Here is a 17,800-nt window from a genome sequence, read left to right on the forward strand (position 1 = left end):
CCGGTAGATTTTGTATCCGACACATGAAATAAGTTAAGCGAAAGTCTAAAGGAAATAATCAATAAATTAAATCGTCAGTAATTTAATTTAATTTATTCTTATCTGAATCTTAACATGGGGAGTTAAATAAGATTTAATGGATGAATTTCGAAATTGAATAAGGAGTGTAATTACGAATTTTTAGTGGAATAATTCGTAATTAATTATGGTGGATATTAATTTCGAAAATTACAAATTAATTCCATAATTGGAAGCCTTGTTAATTAAATTTTGTGGTCCCTACTGTGCCTAAATAATAGGAAATAAAGGAATCCTTTTTCTGGTGGAAAAGAAAACCTAACAGGTTTTGGAAAAGGGTCTTAACCCTTAAAACTTGTGCTATAAATACATAAGGTTTTCCACCTAGAGGGATGAGTACATGGTGGCTGAAATTTTCAGCCAAGTTTTCCTAAAAATTTCGCCCACACGAAATTGCTATTTTCGGGTATTATTTGGGTAACACAGTAGAAGACCGTGGAACGTTCGAGGATCACGATTGTGCGGGTGATGGAGATTCCATTGAGAAGTTATGGAACTGAAGGCTCACGTGGTAGAAGAGATATGTTCACGCTTCAAGAGGTAACCCGTGAAATCCCGTTTATGCTAGTTGTCTAAATTACATGTGATTTTGATACTGGGATTGCTTCCGCTGCATATAATAATCCATCAATTGGTATCAGAGCTCACTCACATCTAATTAGATAACTAAGTTTTTCATGAAACAAGAATATGGTGTTTATGTGCATTTTTTGAATTACATATATATGTGGTTTTCTGAAAAACTGCACTGCTGTTTTGTGAATTAACTGTGCATAATTTATGGATTATTCTTATAATCATGAGATATATGTTTTCTTATTGATATTTGATTGAGATTATCTGAATGTTTTGGGGTAAACCCTAGAAAAACGCAAAACCTGTTTTTGACCGAATAGCCGGAATTTTCGGAGGTCAGCAAACTTGACGGACTCCAATTGAGCTGAAATTTGGTGGGTCCATCGGAAACGCCGTGGTGAGAAAAACTCACAGCTTTTAGCAGTGAATCATGGTAGTTTTCGGCGTTTTGAGGTCGTTTGGACTGTGTTTTGGACGTTTTTCTATTTTCTGAAACCTAATAATTTTAATTCTTTTTTAATTCAATGGTGTTGGGGATGAATTCCCATGGTCCCCATGATTAAATACTAGTCATATAATAGGTTTATACATTGACTATTAGCAAATAAACGTGTTGTTGTATTAAATTCAATAATAGAGGTGTAAGATTTTATTGACTAGGTCTTACAAGGTATAATTCATATTGTGTAATGATATAATTATTTTGTAAGAAAGTAAAATTCTCTATTTGATATCCTGGATGACTAATGATTGGAGCGTTTGGCATGTTTGTGCATAAAAAATTTCTCAAATTTAAGTTTATATTTTCATGCCCTACGTGATTACTAGTTTGGATTTTCGATGAAGAATTTTGTTCTCTGATTGGAGGTTCTAATTAAGTGAAATATGACGGTATGTTGTATGAGTTTTATAATGTTGGTATGACTTTTAAACTATGGTCTACCATAAAATAATTTTATGAGCTAAATATATATTCACTTGTAAATTGAGAATTTTATGAGTAATAAATAGTTACCACTGAAGTGGTTTGTTTATTTGAACTCATGAAAAATTCTTAGTAAATTTGTACATGTGAAATTATATCTATTCATGGATTGAGCATTATGATTAATAAGTAGGATCCACAAAATGGTCTATTTATTTGAGTCATTGAAATATGTTTAATATACCATGTGAAAATTATCCTTGAGAAATCTACATTAATGGTGGAGGTTCATAACTAGAAAAAGAGTATTTATCTTTGGGTACTAGTGAAACTAACTCCACCCATGAGAAGAGATATTGGGGTTTTCACTGAACGGGAGAAAATATAATATCTCAGGTTCTTATGTATTTAATAAAAGGATAATTTATTGCAAAAGGAGATATTATATATCCTAGAAATAGGAAGAAAATAATATATGCCTTCAGCTCATAGTGTAATTATAAAGAGAATGTAAATCAATATCATATTTATTTTAATTCATGAAACTACTTAAAACGGTTATTCTCCGAGTTTGGTTACAGGCTAGTGGTCATGAATTTGACGGACTCCGATTAACCTGAAACTTGGTGGGTTCATCGAAAACGATCTAGTGAAAAAAAACTCCTTGCTATGCAGTGAATCATGTTGTTTTTTTGGCATTTTGAGGTCGTTTAGATGGGTTTTCAAACAGTTTATTAAATTGAATTTGTTATAAATATGAAAAATTATTCTTTATATATCGGCTATATTTGTGTTAAATCTGAAACATGATGATTTAACTTGATATGATATATAGCAAGAATGCAAATCACATGGATTTAATCCTGACTACGCCAAAAAAAAATAATTTATTCGAATTTGGTCTAGTTTTTGGCGATCATGAATTTCACGATCTCCGAATGACCTGAAATTCGGTAGGATCATTGGAAACGATCATTTAAGAAGAACTCCCTGTTATGCAGTGAATCACATCGTATTTTGACGATTTGGGATCATTTAGGTGAGTTTTTTGGAGGTTTGACGGATTAAATTGTGATTTACATACGAAAAGTCATTATTTCTATCATTTTATATGTCTAATCTGGAACATGATAACACATGTTGATTTGACATGAATTGGTATATGATAAAAAAAATATAGGTCATATTTTAAATTCTTAAAAAAAATGCTTAAAATGATAATTTTCCAAATTTGGTCGCAATTTTTGATTGATATGAAATTTGGTAGATTTATCAGAAATAGTCCAGTCAACAATAATCACCACTATACAGTGTGAAATATTAATTTTAGTATTTTAAGACTGTTTAAATGGGTATTGAGCATTTTTTTTAATATGGAACTTAATCCTCAGAGAAAAGTTCGTGGTTGTGATAAAGTGGTGATGGGAATAAACCCCTATGGTCTTCATTTTTTTTATTTATAGTGAGATAATAAATTTATGCGTTGACATTAGGTCTTCCTCCATATCGGATAAATTTATTATGAACTCACTGGCTATAGTTACTAGTTATTGATAACCAGTATTAACTCTCCATCTGAGCTTAAAGGGTTGAATCAATTTTGTAACTACAATACAATCATGATTAAATGGTGATAGAAATATATTTCTATGGTCTTCCACTATTAATTTCAAGTGAGTAATAAATTTATGTGTTGACTTTAGGTCTTCCTCCATATCGGATAAATTTATTGTAAGATCACTAGGTGAAATACTAGTAATTGATATCGTGTACTTACTCTCTATCTGAGTATACATGTTGGATCAATGAAACTAGAGCTATTAAAAATAATGTTCACTTGACTTAAATTAACAGTATACTCTCCATCTGAGTTGAGTCTGTTTTAATTATTGGAGTGAATAATCTGGCATTGCATATGTATGTTGCATGAGTAGTTCTTTCCCATCGAAATTGCTATTCAAGATGCATGACATATATGTGTAGTGTGTTTTAAAATTTTTGTATTAAAAAGTTATATACAATTGACTGAAAATAATAGTATGCTCTCCATCTGAGTTGGTTCTATTTATTTTTGGATTGTATAATTCTTGCATTATATAATATACTTTGCATGAATAATTCTTTTCCCATCGAAATTTATTATTCCAGATGCATGTATGTATATAAATATTGAATGCAGTCTGAATTTTACTATTCAGTGTTTTGACTTATTATGATCTATTTAATATTTTTATCTCAACTCCACAATGATTTTATGCAATTTGTCGTATTACTTGTTAAAATTTTCTTTTAGTGATAAGGCATTAATTTTAAGGATGCAATATATGTACTTTTATTAGAAGGAATTTAATTCCGGTTTCTGGGCAAAATAAGAGATGGATATTTGTTTTATTTTTCGAATAACTCTTGAGTTATTGAGCTTAATAAACACTTTATCTCTTGTGGTACATGAATGCATGACCTTGTTATTATATATTGATGTCTCTCCTGAACAGAACAATATTAGTCTACCTCATAAGAGAATATGTTCTTCAAAATTGAGTAAAACTTATCTGTGCACTTTTATCTAAGTCATATTAATCTGGATAGGATTTCAAGTTGGTCAAGTATGGACCTTAAGGTTCATTGAAAGCAGAGGCATTACCAACTTGTGGATCCTGTTTGGAAGGAAATTTGACTAAAAGATGTTTCCCTTTAAAAGGAAATAAAACTAGTGATAAGCTAGAATGAATCCTTTCTGATTTGTATGGTTAAATGAACATACTCGTAAGAGATAGATTTTGAGTATTTTATGACGTTCATAAATGATTACTCAAAATATTAATATATTTATTTGATGCACTGTAAGTCTTAATGAATTAAGTAATTCAAGGTTTTTAAGACTTGAAATAGAGAAGCACCAAAGAAATATATTAAGTTACTACAATTTGATTGTAGTGGCGAGCATCTCTCTAAAGAGTTTTTTAGTTACATATCAGAATAGGGATTACATCTCAATTGACTACACCGTAAACTCCATAATAGAGTCGTGTAATAGAAAGAAGAAATAAGTCTCTTTTGGATATGGATAGACTAATGACGTGTTATTCAGATTTGCCTTATTTATTTTTGGAATATTTCCTGGAAACTTTAAATTACATTCTGAATTTAGTTCCTTCTAAGCTAGTACCTGGGACATCTATAGAACTGTGGACTGAATGTAAGCTTGGTCTGTGGCATGTTCAGATATAGGATTATCCCGCATATGTGCTGAAAGGGAAAGAAGATATGTAAGTTGGAACTAAGGATGGATAGGTGCATGTTTATCGAATATCCAAGAAAACGAATGAAGCTTTATTTTATTGTCCTAAAGAAAATAAGGCAATTGTTAAAACAAATGCATTTTTCTAGATAAGGACTGTTTAATAAAACATGTTCCTAGAAGTAAACTATTTTTACAGGAACTGGGCAAAGAAATAACTAGATGTTCAAGAACATCAAAACCCACACGTCAGAATTGACGTTCCATTGCATTTAAGTAGTGGTAGAACGTTAATAGACATAATATGTCTTTATCGAGTGGGAGTGATGTTTGAACATTGAACACTATAGTAAGAAGTCACTAATATTTCAATGTCGTGAGGTAACGAAGGTAATATTAGTGGTACTTCGTCTTAGTGGGAGAAAGCTAAAGAAAATTATAGTTCGGTGTTCATTCTTGGGATAGTTTCGGTAACAGGATCTCTGAAGAGTTTAATACCAAACTAGATAATTACGACAAAGTACTACTGGACAAATATTGCATCAGATATAACTTGGCAAGATTCTTTAACAAAACCTTATTTGGTGAAGACTTTTAATAGTCATGTAAAAGAATGCCTGAGAAAGTTGTAGATGCATGGTTATGAGTCTAAGTAGGAGATTGTTGGGGCATATACTATTAACCATGCATTTGGATATAGTATATTCTAATAATTATCATGGTTAAAAGTCTAAGTGGGAGATTATTGGGATATATACTATTAACCATGAGTTTGGTTTAGATATAGTATTTATTATGAAATAATTGTTTATTCAGTTTTAATAAAGTTTTAAATAGATCATATAATAGTCTGTGTCCTTTGCTTATATAGTAGATGATTTAGTGTATAGAGTTTAGCTTATACACGGAAGATTAAATCATCGGTTCTTATAAGTATAAAGTTTGAGTTCACAATCTAATGATGGAATTGGACAAACCATCAGGAATGATTGTAGCACAAGATTAAATATAATTAATCTTGATTATGGGAATGGTTTAATTCCAACTTCTTGTGCTAGTACATTTTGTATGTATTGAACGGACCAGGTAGAGATAAGTATTTTATACTGACTTAATAAAATAAACTCTCTAGCCATTAAATGTACTTATACTCTTAATCTTGATATAATTATTATTAGCTGTGTATATTATTATTGTTTTGATTTATTAAAAGGCGAGATTCTTTCGTGGGTCAATATGCCTGGTAAATTGGATAATAATAATATACATTGGCGAAGTAATAGTTAGTTGATGATTAAGAGTATAAGTACATTTAATGGCTAGAGAGTTTATTTTATTAAGTTAGTATAAAATACTTATCTCTACCTGGTCCGTTCAATACATACAAAATGTACTAGCACAAGAAGTTGGAAATAAACCATTCCCATAATCAAGATTAATTATATTTAATCTTGTGCTACAATCATTCCTGATGGTTTGTCCAATTCCATCATTAGATTGTGAACTCAAACTTTATACTTATAAGAACCGATGATTTAATCTTCAGTGTATAAGCTAAACTTTATACACTAAATCATCTACTATATAAGCAAAGGACACATACTATTATATGATCTATTTAAAACTTTATTAAAACTTAATAAACAATTATTTCATAATAAATACTATATCTAAACCAAACTCATGGTTAATAGTATATATCTCAACAATGAACACCATAAATAGCCCCAAATGTTTATGAAGCCGTAAGATATTAGTTTCATGTAATAAGTGGTAAATCCCTCCTATTGCAAGATGCAATTATACAACTTCATCGTCATTAAAGAATATTGAAACATGCATAATATCAACTATCAAGTGATTAATATGAAAAAAGTAGGTTGTCATGAGCAACTGACCCAAACATCTAGAAAAAGTATTGAACAAAGAGTTAAGCGAAGCTTGTTGGAGCAACTTACGCAAATGTATAGAAAATGAATTAAGCAAAGAGTCTAGGACCCGTTTCCTTCCATTTGATATGCTTGTTATCTCTGATCTCTATACTCCATATTCACTATATTATCATGGGTATGCTTATATATCACTGAAATAGGAACCCACCAAAGAAATTCCAAGAAAGCATTAATTTCTCTCTTATTGAACTTGTATACAGGTGAAATCGGGAAGCTCGATTTCGCGATCAATGTGTCTTTCCCTTAACTTCAAAAAGGCCCCGAAGACCCGAGGGCGCAGTTCGAAGTTTCGACCTCGAGGGTTCTTCACACCCGACCTCGATGCAGCGCGAGTCGATGGTTATCATGGATAAGCGGAAATTTCCCTAGGCATGTGGTCCGAACTAACATCACCTACAAGAATAGTACCGGTCAACACAAGACTGCTAGGTAGCTGTGCCAGCTACTTTACTTTGTAATAAATACACATGTACTATGATGTGATTCCCTCCTCCTATATAAAGGGGACCTTTAATATTTTTTTAAGGGATAGATCATTTTCTTAGAACATTGAATATACAAGAACATTCTCTTGGCTCTCTAACACATTCTCTCTTGACCCTATTATTTACATTTATTGTTCTTCAGTTATTGCTCGTTATTGGCCATAAAGATCCGCCATCAAATTTATCATAACTATTGATCCTCCATCGACTACCCTTAGTAGGCCATCCGACTCGACCTCGAGGCCCAGTATACGTAGGCCCGAGACCCCGATTTCCAGCCATTCGGTTCGATTATTGCACTATCTATAAGTACTTGTCTTATCTTCTAATCCTTCACTTAGCATCCATTGTCTAACAACTAGCATAAAAATATATTACATATTTTTAGAACCACAAAAATCAAATCTAATTGTTATTACCATTTTCACGGTAAACAGTTTGGCGCCCACCGTGGGGCTAAAAATAATAGTGATTGTTTTCTTGCTGGTTTACTACATAGCGCAAGTTATCTTTCATACTTTTTCTTGTCCAAGATCTTTGGTTTAAGGTCAAAATGTCTAACCCAGTAAAGCACTTAAAAATAACGACCTTAAGGACTATGGAGAAGACAGTATGGCTATTCCATGTATGGGTGTACCACCACAAAACCTTGATAGTGCACAAGAACCGATTCTCGAGGGTACGACCTCATACAATGCCCAATACGGTAATGCCAGTCCCCAAATTAACGGGAGCACATGCCACGAAATTCAGCGAGAAACTCAGAAAAATCCCACTCAAGAAAAAAGAGAGATTCCTCAGCATGTCGTTCATATGATCATCGGGGGGACCGACATTCCCCAAGAACCCATGATCAAACGGATAAAAATGCCCGCTGCAACAGAAGGGTTAATCCGGGGCCGCATGACCGAAGACACCCTTGCGTTTAGCGAGGAAGATTTCGAGACCTTGACGCAACCACATAACGATGCTCTGGTTATCTCATTTCTTTTAAGTAACATTCAAACTAAACGTGTACTCGTGGATCCAGGTAGCTCGGCCAACGTAATCAGATCAAAGGTAGTAGAACAACTCGGGTCGCTCGACCAGATCGTACTCACCTCTTAGGTCCTCAACGGCTTCAACATGGCCGGCACAGTAACGAAAGGGGAGATCACCCTCCCGGTTGACATGTCCAGTACAGTTCAGAACACCAAAGTCCACATCATTGGTGGTGACATGAGGTACAACGCATTGCTTGGCAGACCATGGATACACAACATGATGGTAATACCATCAACTCTACATCACATGATGAAGTTTCCAGCAAAGGACGATATAAAAACAATATATGGAGAACAACATGCAGCAAAAGAAATGTTTGCGGTCCACTAGGAGGCATCAAATACTATACACTCTACGTCGGAAGAGTCGGGAAGCGTACAAATCCCCGAGGGTGATGAAGAAGATTTCCTTTCTCCCCGAACCTTCGTTGCCCCAAAAGAGTCGGATGCAACGAAGTCGACAATTGAGAAGGTGGAGCAAGCTATTTTGATCGAACATCTCCCAGATCGGAAGGTATACCTGGAAACAGGATTAGCCCCCAAACTCAGGAAAAAACTCATTCAATTTCGTATTGATAACATTGATTATTTTGCTTGGTCCCACTTAGATATGACAGGGATCCTACTGGAAATAACCACCTATCGACTAAGTGTCGACACCAGATTCAAATCGGTGAAGCAAAAAAGAAGACCACAGTCCGAAGTAAAACATGTATTCATCAAGGACAAGGTAATAAAGCTCCTTAAAATAGGGTCTATTGGAGAGGTAATGTATCCCGAACGACTGGCCAATATGGTGGTAGTTCTCAAAAAGGAAAATAATTTAAGAATGTGCGTAGATTATAAAGACTTAAATAAGGCATGCCCCAAGGATTTGTTCCCATTGCCTAACATCGATCGTTTGATCGATGCCACGCCCAACCATGAGACCCTCACTTTTCTCGACGCCTACTTGGGTTATAATCAAATTTAGATGAACCCCAGGGATAGGAAAGACTTTGTTCATCACGAAGTACGATACATACTATTACAATGTAATGCCCTAGGGCTGAAAAATACGGGAGCTACGTACCTGCGCCTAGTTAATAAAATGTTTGAGCATCAAATAGGCATATCCATGGAAGTTTATATTAATGACATACTAGTTAAGTCCCTGTGCGCAGAGGACCATCTGACTCATTTGTAGGAGACATTCAACATCCTCAGAAGCTACAACATGAAGCTCAATCCCGAGAAATGTGCCTCCGGAGTGGTTCGGGAAAATTCTTATGCTTCATGGTGTCAAATAGGGGAATCGAGATCAACCCCGACAAAATCAAGGCCATCGAAGAAATAACGATGATAAATAATGTGAAGGCCATGAAACGGCTAACAGGGCGGATAAGAGCTTTAGGTCGATTCATATCAAGGTCATTAGAAAGGAGTCATCATTTCTTCTCTTTACTCAAAAATAAAAACAACTTCGAATGGACTCTAGAATGCCAATGTGCCTTGGAGGAGTTGAAGCGATATCTGACTAGCCCGCCTTTACTCCACACACCAAAGGAGGATGAAATGTTGTATTTATACCTAACCGTATCCGAGATAGCAGTAAGCGGTGTGCTAGTTTGAGAGAAGCAAGGTACGCAATTCCCTATTTATTATGTAAGTCGGACCCTAGGAGATGCCGAAACCAGGTATCCGCACCTAGAAAAACTAGCTCTTGCATTAATAAGCACATCACAAAAATTGAAACATTATTTTCAATGCCATCGTATTTGTGTTTTAACAACATATCCTCTTCGAAGCATATTGCATAAGCCCGAACTATCGGGCCGATTGGCCAAATAGGCCATCGAACTTGGGGGGTATGATATCGAGTATCAACCTCGAATGGCTATCAACTCCCAAATTCTGGCGGATATTGTGGCCGACTTCTCTCCCTCCCTCGTGCCCGAGGTAGAAAAAGAACTTTTACTAAAAACGGGCACATCTTCCAAGGTGTGGACCCTGTTCACTGACGGCACCTCGAACGTGAGAGGATTCGGGCTCGGTATAGTTCTGAAGCCGCCTATGGGCAGCATAATCAGGAAATCTATAAAAACTGCAAGATTGACTAACAACGAAGCCGAATATGAGGCTATGATTGCTGGTATGGAATTGGCCAAAGGCCTAGGAGCTGAAATCATCTATCGAAGAAGATGACCTACTCCCCGGGACTGTTGTTCAGCTATCCAAATCAGTGGTCGAGGAAGGTCATCCCGAGATCAACTCCACTATCCTTACATGGGATTGGAGAAATAAATATATTGACTATTTGAAAAATGGGAAACTACCCACGGATCCGAAAGAATCAAGGGCCTTGCGAACCAAAGCTGCCTGATTCTCGCTCGACGAAAATGAGACTCTGTACAGAAGAACCTTCGATGGCCCCCTAGCAGTATGTCTGGGGCTGAGAGACACAGATTATGTACTTTGAGAAATCCATGAGGGCACCTGCGGAAACCATTCTGGCACCGATTCCTTAGTCGGAAAGGTGATCAGGGTGGGCTAGTATTGGGACAACATGAAAAAAGACACCAAGGAATTCGTCCGAAAGTGCGACAAATGCTAGAGATTTGCCCCTATGATTCACCAATCCGGTTAACAACTTCATTTGGTCTTATTGTCGTGACCGTTTATGAAATGGGGGATGGACATCGTTGGACATCTACCAACAACACTAGGTAAAACTAGATTTATTTTATTTATGACTGACTATTTCTCAAAATGGGTGGAAGCGCAGGCCTCGAAAAGATAAGAGAAAAAGAAGTCATTAACTTCATTTGGGACCATATTATGTGCCGATTTGGGAATCCCTTCCGAGATAACATGCGATAACGGAAAGCAGTTCATCAGAAGCAAAGTAACACAGTTCCTCAAGGATCACAAAATCAAGAGAATCCTGTCGACACCCTACCACCCATGTGCAAATGGTCAGGCCGAGTATACAAACAAAACCATCATTCAAAACTTAGAAAAGAAGTTGGAAAGCGCTAAGGGAAAGTGGAGAAAAATATTGCCCGAAGTGCTATGGGCATACCGAACAACTCCCAAATCAAGCATAGGAGAAATACCTTTCTCTCTAGTATTTGGTGCCGAGGCTTTGATACCAGTGGAGGTTGGAGAGCCAAGCACCAAATTTCGACACACCACCGAGAGCTCGAACAGCGAGGCCATGACTGCGGCCCTCGAACTATAGGATGAAAAACGAGAAGCTTCACTGGTCCGAATGGCCGCCCAAAAGAAAGGATCGAAAGGTATTATAACAGGAGAACAAATCTCCGACATCTCGGGGTCGGGGACTTAGTCCTAAGGAAAATCACCCCTAACACCCGAAACCCTAATGAAGGAAAGCTAGGCCAAGACTGGGAAGGACCGTACCGCATCCTCGGAGTGATCAGCAAAGGGTCCTACAAGCTCGGTACCATGGAAGGCGAACAACTTCCAAGCAAATGGAACATATCAATGCTCAAACGTTACTACTGCTAAGGTGTCCGATGGAAGGCTTCGAAACACCCCCGGGCTCGAGGACCTTGGGTTCTTAAAAGCGTGCGTTGTACTCTTTTCCTTCCATCGGATTTTGTGCCTATAAGGGATTTACCAGCAAGGTTTTTAACGAGGCAACACCTATATGCTACATGAGGAAAACTCGACTAATATTCAAGTATTCTCTTCAATCAACCTCGAATACTGGGGTCACCCCCCGAGAGGTCACTTTCTCGAATAAGTTAAGATGAGCCAAAAGGGATCTTGATAGGAAAATGATATATCGGGCCAAACGGTGGAATTAACTATGTCCACATAGAATAATCGATCCCTTGACGGAAAAAACATATATACTTGTACCAAGTAACCGATGAATATTTCCCCTCCATCAAATCACTTTACATTTCATAGAAGTAGGCTACTTTTACGAGAAATGGCTCCAGAGCCAAAAGTTTCCCGAACACATGGGGACTGACGAAAAAACTCAAAGCCACATGACCTCCGGGTTGGATGCTGCGAACTTGTAAGCCCTCAATGAGGCACCACCATGTTTACAAAAATAACGGCTCCAGAGCCAAAAAACTATCAACGTCTCGGGGACTATCATCAACTGTCCTCCACTTAAGTAATCAGTAACTTATCTGTAAGACCTCAAGCAAAGGCATGAACCACACTTGTGCCAAGTGACTTATCGGTAAGACCTCAAGAAAGGCATGTTAAAATTTGAAAGACCTTACAAAAGGCATAATCCCGATCTTAAAGTTAAGGCTATATATCCGAACTTATAAGACCCTTAAAAAGGCATACCCTTGATATAGATGCCGAAACTACTTCACTCGAGGATTGAAAGGCTCCAGCCAAACAAAATGACTACGGTCACAAGGCTATATTAGCCAAACTAACGTGACTCGGGGACGCCCGACATTGCTATAAAATCACAGGCCTTTAGTTATTTCGAAAAAACGTTGAAAAGAATCGGTTAATCAGGCTACCCTCGATATAAGCAAAGGAGTTTCGATCATATTAGCCCCAAACAAAAGGTATCGAAACAATTCAGCCATTGAGCGAAACCTCCCGAGGTGCTCATTCATCGCTACACAACGACTCACAATCGAGGTTCTTATCGAGCCGTTGAGGAGTTGGGAAAATGCAATTTTAAAAAGTCCTTAACGAGGGAAAAATAAAGCCTATAAAAGGTCGTACTGACCTAATGCGTAAGAGCCACTACCGCCAGCCCATATGAGGGTCGTACCGACCCAACGCATAAGAGTCACTATCCCCAGCCTAAAATCAAGGGTCGTACCGACTCAACGTGTAAGAGCCACTGTCGCCATCCTAAAATCAAAGGTTGCACCAACCCAACGCGTAAGAGCCTAAGAGCCATGACCGTTTCCTAGACCTAAGGATCGGTAAACCCGCGCCATGGTGCTAACACGGGGACTAGGCCCTAAATATTCGACTTTCGACCATTACGAATCGCTCAGCAATAGTGAAAACCCAAGGGTTTTACCCAAGGTCTAAGATCTCGGACCGATTATAAAAAAACATCGCACATTATTCCCGAAAGGCAAAGGAAAAAAAAGTGATAAAAAACAAAAGGCCTTCTATATATATATTGCTCACAAAGGTACATTTACAAGGCCTTTAAAGGCCCTTACAAGGAAGAAGTCAAACAAAACCCTACTCTATCATCGGATCTACGCCTTCGACGGCTCCATCGGAGGTTGTGTCCCAATGGTTCCGGCTGTTGCACCCCCTTTTTCCTTCGCGGAGTCCGAGTTTCGACATTCATGGGGGAACAACTCATTTCCTTTTGGGAATTGGGTGTTTGAAGAGTCGCCACCTAACGGATTAAGGTACGCTAGGGCACCTACAGTAATTAACTCATGTGACTAGTGTGCATTCCAGAGATTAGGGTAAGGGCACAAAATATTCTTGAAGGCAAGGTGTTAGGCACCCCTCGCGATCCACAACGGTAGGTCCCAACCGAACTTAAACTATGTGAATTAGTCATTTAACAAGTAAGCGGTCCCAGCACATATTTGCAAATAAAGATAGTTTACACAGTCTAAACACATATACAATCAAGAAAGATAAGCGTAAATTAAGGATGTTTGAACAGTACGAGCATACATAAACCAAGGAAGTTTAGGAGGTCTGAGTACGCATATGTTATTTGGGGAAAGGGAAGTCCTAAGTTGATTAGCCTATAGGATCAATTTGTGCAATGCCCAGTAATCCTCCTCAACTACAGGGGCTACTCGTGACATTAGCGCGCAGGTCATCATATTCTTTTACTACCCATTACCCTCCCCTTAGTGGTTATATAAGTGAATTTGATTAACAAACTCTAAGCATGTTGTTACCCGTCCCTTCCTTGTGGTCCCGAAGGAGTTTAGGAACTCTAGACTTAAGAAGTTCTAGACAATCCTTAAGTGTTTAAAAGGTAAAAATCAAGGCGACAACAAATAACACGTAGGACTGTCAAATAGGAAGCAGATAGAAGGCTCATGTTTACCTCCACATATACATAGGCAAATAAGCAGCACGTCTCAAACACAAATTTTTAGGTAATTTCAGAGAAATCCTAGAACGGGGTATCTAGGTGAGCATCAAACACAAAACATGCAACATTGTTTCTTAAAACGAAGTGGCAGAACCTTAATCAGTTTGCCTACTAATTTTAAAAACATGTTAAACCTAAGCAGTTTATAAATAATCAGAGCATAGTTTCTCAATTTTTACAAGGACATTAATCACCTAAGGTTTGCCTAGGTGTGGGGCTATATGCAATCATAGTTATAGGGAACGTTTAAATAGTTTGAAGTTGTTTCAACCTATAGGCATGCTGATCTAAGCGAACAGGTGATTTTATATAGATTGTTGCTGGAACATGATACCTATGTGTGAAACTGTTTTAACCCATTTTACTTGAGTGACATGAAGCAGATGGAGAAGGTTGTTTATTAAGCAGTTTTAATAATCTAGTGACATGATTTCTAAATGACCACAAATTATACAGAATCAGAAATAGAGTTATGATCTACCTCATGTTTCTAGTATGCAAAGCAGCAAATGTGAGTGCTCTAAAACAGGATATCTAATGCACAAATTTAGCATGATTTAATGCAAACAACCACATCAATCCTAATCATGGTATCTAGTGCATCACACGGATGTAAACATGATTTCTACAGCAAGTCATCGTATAGAAAAGCCTAGAAAACATGATTTCTACCCAGTTTTATCCCACAGAATCATATAACTACCATCCCTTTTCACTATTTGCCCCAATATCTATTTACAAAGAATTATTATAGACCAAGATTGCATAAATTACATAAATGAACTATAAATTAGACTATCGGGAGCCTGATGCAGGCCTGAAATTAATCCTGGGAGTACCATGCCTTCAATGGTAGTCTTAAATGCCAAGAACCTCACATCCAATGAATGTCCAGGTGTGTCAGAGTTCCCTAAGGACGTCAAGGATCCTGGGCAGTGCTCACACCAAGACCTTCTCCCAATAGGGACTGGTTATGTGCAGTGTAGAAAGGTCAGCCCTAGTGTACCAGAGTTCAAAGTAATCTCAGTGGATTCCAAGGCAGTACACACACTGGAGGGGCATAACCTAATGATCTAAGAGTGAAGTGAGAGTGCTCGACATAGTTTGAAAGATTAAGTGAAAACAGTATAGAGACGACTCTAGAAGTGAAAAAAGTTTTATGAAATAGAAACTAGTTTGGTATTGAAAAACAGTTTGAGAAGAGTACCAAAACACTTTTGAAAATAGCAAATAATCAATTGGTCATAAAACACCCAGATTCAAAAACACTCAACAAACAGATCTCACACAGGGATAAAGGGATTGGGTGTCACGCCCCGAACCTGGGGAGGCGTGGCTGGCATCCGATGCCGTAGTGGCCCGAGCGGACCACTCTGTAACTCATTCATTCCTTTTTATAACTATCATGGGCCAACATGGCCACAACTCATAATATAAAATTGTAAGTGGAAAACATTGTATCACTGAACCCTTTTTCTTAAAATATGAATATATATGGGCCGTTAAGGCCTCTGACATACTATACAACAGAACCTATGTCTACAAAGCCTCTAGGATCATTTGACATCAAATAGGACAGGGTACCAGCCTACCTATAAGTCTGTTAAAAAAAACTTTGACACGATGACTCATAGACTCGGTTGCACTCCGAAAGAGGTGGTGTCTTACCGATCCTTTGTTGAATGCAAAACTCATCTACTATGAGGGCTCGTCAAAATATTTATCTATACCTACAGGCATGAATGTGGCGTCCCCAGCAAAAGGACGTCAGTAAAAATAATGTACTGAGTATGTAAGGAGGAATTGAAACATAACAGTAAGTCAACATTAAGTAAGGACTTTAAAGTAACATGGAGCAAAGGACTCAACCTGCAAGTCTAGATAGCTCTGTAAATTATGAAATATTTATAATGTCATACACATGTGTATAAATGTCATATGATGCATAGGTCTGTACGTACATAACATCATCAAGCCTCTGAGGGCATCCCATCATATCATCTCGGCCACTGTGGGCAAATCATCAACGTATACTAGCTGATCTGGTGGTGGTGCGTATATAACGCCATAACCTTTCCCATATCCCATATACACATATATACGTGTATATAATGCCATAACATCATTACGCCTCTGAGGGCATTTCATCATATCATCTCGACCACTGTGGGCAAATCATCAACGTATACCAGCTGATCAGGTGGTGGTGCGTATATAACGCCGTAACCTTTTCCATATACCATATACATATAAATACGCGTATATAACGCCATCTGGTCATTGGTTAATCTGCATGTATAAATTCATGAAATGCATATGAAATGCATTAATAAAATCTCTCGGTATGTCATAAGACCATTATATCTCTTATAAATATCATGAAATAAACTTTACCAGCTTACATATTTTTGAAACCCATGAAAAGATGATAGAATAATATGACACATGTATGTTGGTGCAGGAAAAAAAGAGATCTCGAGAACCTCTAGTTTAAAAGAATCCCCAATTTCCCTTAGAAGACAATTAGGGGTCGTTTGGTAGGGTGCATAAGAATAATGCTGAATAGGGTATATTAGTAATGCTGGTATTAGTTATGCTTGCATTAGTTATGCTGGTATTAATTATGCTGACATATTTCTTATCCATCGTTTGGTTTGATTTATTAAAGCATTGTACAATTTCTAAAAGCATTATTTTTTTACAAAAATACCCTCAAAACTAGTCATACTCTAACTTTTTAAAAGAAACAAAAATTGAGAAATATTTTTATATGAAAAAGTTTTAAAAAAATTATTTTATTTGTCTACCTATATTGTAAAATAAAATTAAATATTTATTTATAAAAAAGAAAATATGCTAAGTATTTATTTATTTACTAGGGATATAAATTTATTTCTCACTATTTGGATTATTTTGAACTTGCATTAATATACTAACTAGCATATTTTAATCAAGCATAAATTTTGAAGGACAATTTTGTCTTTAACTAAGCTAATGCATGCATTAAAACTCATTGCATTGCTAATACCATTATTTTCTATGCATTAGTTATGCATAGGATAATACCAAATAGGATGTATAACTAATGCTTGCATAACTAATGCATATGTTCAAAATGTCTACCAAACAATGTATTATTAATACACAAAGTTAATGTATGCATTAGCTTATCTAATACATCCTACCAAACGACCCTTACTCATTACTGGAAAATATAAACCAGGAGTGGAGCAGAATGGGCACAGAGGATTCATGTAGTGTAGCCGATCCAAACTATTTAGACATGAGGCGAAGTCAAGTGACATAAGTTGCACTCTAGATCTTATCAAGCAAAAACTAAGAAGATGTGTCTGCTGAACTACATCTTTACAATCCAACAATGTGGTCAAGTAGAAAATGGCAGAGAAACAAGCTCAAAGTTAACCGT

The sequence above is a fragment of the Nicotiana tabacum genome, chromosome 18, assembly GCF_000715075.1.
Source record: "Nicotiana tabacum cultivar K326 chromosome 18, ASM71507v2, whole genome shotgun sequence".
NCBI lineage: Eukaryota > Viridiplantae > Streptophyta > Magnoliopsida > Solanales > Solanaceae > Nicotiana > Nicotiana tabacum.